Consider the following 4,973-nt stretch of genomic DNA (forward strand, 5'->3'; position numbering starts at 1 on the left):
CCTCAAGCCCAGCTCCTCGTGACTTGGAGGCTGCGGCGGGGGGTTTGGCTGAACTCCCGGGACAGCCGCCTTCCAGGGCCAGGAGTGGCGGGAGGGACCTCGAATGAGAGAAGAGCCAAGCCGGTGGTTTCTGGAGGCTCAGCGCATCCCGGAGGAGGACGGGGCGGGGGTGGGGGTTGAGGTGGAGAGTTGCTGTCCCACCGTGACTCAGCACTCTGATGGTAGAGAGTTGCTGTCCCACCGTGACTTAGCACTCTGGTGGGCCAGGCATGGGCTCCAAAAGTGCTTTGTCCTGGAGGAGAGAAGCAGTCAGAAGACCTGGAGGGCTGTGGCTTCACTGTGGAGGGAGGGAGGAAGGGAGAGCGCCCCCGTCCCCTCATTTCCTAATGGAACAAAGACCTGTGGCTGGACGGGGAACAAAGGGGTCTGAGATCAGCCAGCGGGGCCTCTAATGGTGTGTTTGCTGGCAAGCCATGGTTTTTCTTTTCCTGCCTATCCCTTGCTCGTGCTTTCCCACCGCATGGGGAATTCTCAATAGGTGCTGGGATTCTTTCCCTTCTCGGGACTGTCACAATTTAGGATTCCACAGCTAGGAAATCATAGACCCCCCGACAGATTTAAAGGCTTGAAGGGACTTCAGAGCTTCCAAATCATTGTTTTACAGAAAGGTGAGACCCAAAGAAGGTTAGGCTTGCCCAAGGCCATAGAGTTACTGGCTTTTCAGCTGAAAACTAGGGCAGGGCACGTGACAGGAACCCTGTGGCCATTAAATACAATAACTGTGTTTAATAAGTGTGTTGAAGGAATGGGTGTGTGAAGGAACCGCTATGTGAAAAGGCAGAGCCCAAACTGTTCCACAGTCTGGTTACAACAAAGGAAAACCTCAAAAAAAACCTCAGGGCTGGAGACGTGGGTTATGTGGCATTTTAACTGAAGAGCTGATGTTTTAAATGTCTGGGATTCCCCCTGAAGTGAAGTGAAGTAAAGCAGGAAATTTGAGTTTTGAAATTCAGAATGTGGAAAAAACAATACTAAATCAGATTCGGGTACATTTCTGGATGATGCAATCATATCCACAGAGCTTGTCCTTAATCTTGAAAGCCCTTGAGACCAGTAGAATCAGAGTGTAGACACTCAGAACCCCCACCCCCCCATCTCTTCCAGAAGGTTAACAAGAGCCACAGCCTTCGATGTTTGAGGACAACTGCAAACAGAAGGCAAGGCCTGTTTTTGAACGCTAACTCAGGCCTCCCTGCACTCCAGACTAATGCCAGAAACCTTATCACATGGGGCCCCAGCTGTGTGTTTGCTTCCTGGCTGGACTTCGAGCTTCACTTTAAGCTGTGTCTCTAATCCTGGCACAGCCCGGGGGTCCTTCCAGCTCTAGCAGTTTGCAGCTCCATACCTCTTCTCCCGAATGGTCATGCCCAGCAGAACATCTGGTCTCTACCTTTGGACTAGTGGCTCCTGGAGATCAAGGCTTTTGCCTTTAACAGTCCCCAGCTGTATCCTTCCCTGTGAGCCCCTGGGATCTGCTCTCAGTGAAGAGGCTACCCGGCCTCTCTGAACTTCGATTCCTGTGTTATTTACAGTATCTGAAGCCAGCCCTCTCCCATGCTACCTTGAGCACACACTCTGGGCGCGCTCTTCACCACAGTTCTCATTGCACCCCGTCAGCTGGGACCCAGCCACATGGCATCCCCATATCGCCCCATCCAGGCCCAGCTGTGCTCACCCTGGCCAAATCAGGGGAGGCCCAGCTCAGCACAGGTGGCAGGTGGTAGCCATGGCTAGCAGCCTTGGGAGAAGGGTGAAAAAAAAAACAGAAAAGAGCCTTGCACATCTGGTTAGGGACCTCAGCAGCCAGAGAGGCCTTGGCAGCCAGGGACTGGGATTGCCTTGTTGTGGAAATGGGGACTGTGTCCGCCTTGGGGGTTTTCACCGTGTGGATGCCACTGTGGTGGAGGGGAACGATGGCTGCACAATCACAGTCCCGTGAGCACCGGGGCAGAGGGAGGGAGTAGATCCAAGAGGATCTGAGAGATGGGCAGCCAGGGACCAGCCCAGCTGAGAGGCAGCAGAATGAGGCAGCCAGAGGGAGCGGCAAGGGCTTTCCTGCCCCCAAAGAAGGGGCACAATCCAGGAGAGCTAGTGAGTCTTGCTGGGCCAGCAGATAGGGCCTAAGTCAGCAGAGGGAGGTCCTGAGTGTCCTATGAGAGAGTCAGGCCCCAAAAGATCTCCCCCTCAGCATGGCCAAGGCCTCCAGCCTGTGGCTGCTCCCAGCATCTCAGGCTCCTTCTTTCCTGCCTGGACCACTTCCTGCAGTCCCAGCCTCTCTAACCTGTGTCTGTTCTGTCTGTCCCAGCATTAAGAAATGCAAAGATGAGCACTTTGTGACTACAACTTAGGGAGGCTGGTACAGTGGCTCACGCCTGTAATCCCAGCACTTTAGAGGCAGAGGTGGGTGGATTACTTGAGCCCAGGAGTTTGAGACCAGCCTGGGTGATATAGTGAGTCCCCCACTCTACAAAAAAATACAAAAATGAGCCAAGTATGACGGCACAGGCCTGTAGTCCCGGGTACTCAGGAGGATTCCTTGAGCCCAGGAGTTCAAGGCTGCAATGAGCTATGATTGTGCCACTGCACTCAACCCTGGGCAACAGAGCCAAACCCTGTTTCTAAATAAATAAATAAATAAAACTTCTTAAGGGCTTCCCACTGCCCTTGGGATACAATTGTGATTCCTGGGTGTGGCCCAGCCACTCACCCCTAGGCTTCTCTCTGGCCCTCCAGTGGTCCCCTCACACCTTGGGACTTCACACAGCTGGTCTGTCTGCCCAGGCAGCTTGCCCCTGACTCTTCTGCCTGGAAAACTACCCGGCTTTCAACACCCAGCTCAAATATCCTCTCGAGGCTCCCTGCACTGCCTGGCGAAGCTGAGAATTTCCATTTTTTGTGCCGTCCAGTACTCCGAGTACATGGTCTCCCATGCCACGTCACACTGTGGACCTGCCCCGGACCTGCCTCCCCCACTGGAAGGAAACTAATGCACTTTATCTTAGGATGCCTTTGCCTTTCCCGCCTCAGCACCTGGCAAAGCACTTAGATTTAAAGGCTCCCAGGCTACCGATAAATATGGGCTGGATTTAACTTGGACGTGGCTCTTAGCTCAACTCTTACCTTTTCTGTTACTGAGCATTAGGCTGCTCCACCACCACCTCATAGGTTTTTTTGTTTGTTTTTTATTGGGACAGAATCTCACTCTGTCACCCAGGCTAGACTGCAGTGGTGCAATCTCAGCTCACTGCAACCTCCGCCTTACAGGTTCAAGTGAGTCTCCTGTCTCAGCCTCCCGAGTAGCTGGGATTATAGGTGCTCACCACCACACCCAGCTGTTTTTAGTAGAGATGGGGTTTCATCATGTTGATCAGGCTGGTATTGAACTGACGTCAAGTGATCTACCCGCCTTGGCCTCCTAAAGTGCTGGGATTACAGGCAGGAGCCACTGCGTCCGGCCTTCTTCTTCTTTTTTTTTTTTTTGACAGTCTTGCTCTGTTGCCCAGGCTATAGCGCAGTGGTGCGATCTCAGCTCATTGCAACCTCCGCCCCCCGGGGTTCAAGTGATTCTCCTACCTCAGTGTCCTGAGTAGCTGGGACTACGGGCACACACTACCATGCCCAGCTAATTTTTGTATTTTTAGTAGAACAGGGTTTTCCTATGTTGCCCACACTGGTCTCGAACTCCTGGCCTCAAGCCATCCACCTGCCTCAGCCTCACAAAGTGCTGGCATGAGCCACTGTGAGTCTTAAGTAAGACTCCCAGCTGTTTCTGCCTCCTGTATGGAAGAAGCTGCGGAATTAGCAAGTCTTTCTGGGGCTTCAGGATTATTCCTTGGCAGAGACCTGAGGACACTGCGAGGCAGTCGGGGCTGGGGACTAGTGCCACCACGGGGATGGAGATGTCACAGTCATGGGCTCAGTGGCTCTGAGGACCAGTTCCGTGGCTTGCTTTTGTGGTCACAGAGTGTTTCCTCAACTGGAGGAATCTGTGGGCTGTTTCTAGGGGCCAACGGGGGAAGAAGTCAAGAAGGGTTGATATAAAACCAGCTTGCTACTTCAAAACAGTGTCCTGTCCTTCCTGGCAGTGGACCAGTGCATTGTGGGAGTTGTCATTCCATAAACGTAACAGAGATTTTTATATAAAGTATGTTTTGGGGCTGACACTGACAGCACCTGTGAGTAGGTAGGGCTGGCAGCAGAGGTTCCCTTTATCTGGTGAACGAACTGGAGATCAGTGCGATTGAGTGACAGCCTTGTCTAAGATGGCGCAGCTAGTAAGAGACAGGGCTCTGACCGGAACCTGGACTCTGATTGTGGCCCATTTTCCAAATCTGATGCCCCGACTCAGCCGTGACAGCAATGCTGAAACTCAGCACATACATTACCCTTAACCTTGAGGCTTGCAGGAAGAAGACCTCCAAGATTCCACTTGCTGAGGCTTCTGAAATTTCCCTACAGGTGGAGAGCACTTCCTGCACCCTGAATCCTGAAGGCGAGCCAGCACGGACCTTCAGCTGGCTTCAAGCCACCAGCTTTCGCAGAGGGCACTTTCAAAGTAGTTGCTGTGATTCTCCCAGCAGCAAAGTGATCACAGGTGATCTTCGAAATTAATAGGCTGATTTGATTAGTAACTGGAGTCTGTTTGCTTGGTGGGAGTTTTGTGGTTCTTTGGAAGGCGCTATTGGGACTCTCATGGCAGAGCTTAAAGAATTGGACTTGGTCTTGAGTTTTCTCCTGGACTTGGTGCTCATGGCTGGCAGGCCCAGGTGATGCCTGAGCAGCCTGGAGACTGGTGGCTGTCCAGTGGCCTTCTGGGCAGCACAGTGGGTCTAGGCCCACGCCGGAGAGCTAAGGGTGTTTCTGCAGTTTGTAATTCACAGAGACCACGGCAGGCTCCTCAGACCCGCACTGCT

This window comes from Callithrix jacchus, chromosome 10 (genome assembly GCF_049354715.1).
Source record: "Callithrix jacchus isolate 240 chromosome 10, calJac240_pri, whole genome shotgun sequence".
Lineage (NCBI taxonomy): Eukaryota > Metazoa > Chordata > Mammalia > Primates > Cebidae > Callithrix > Callithrix jacchus.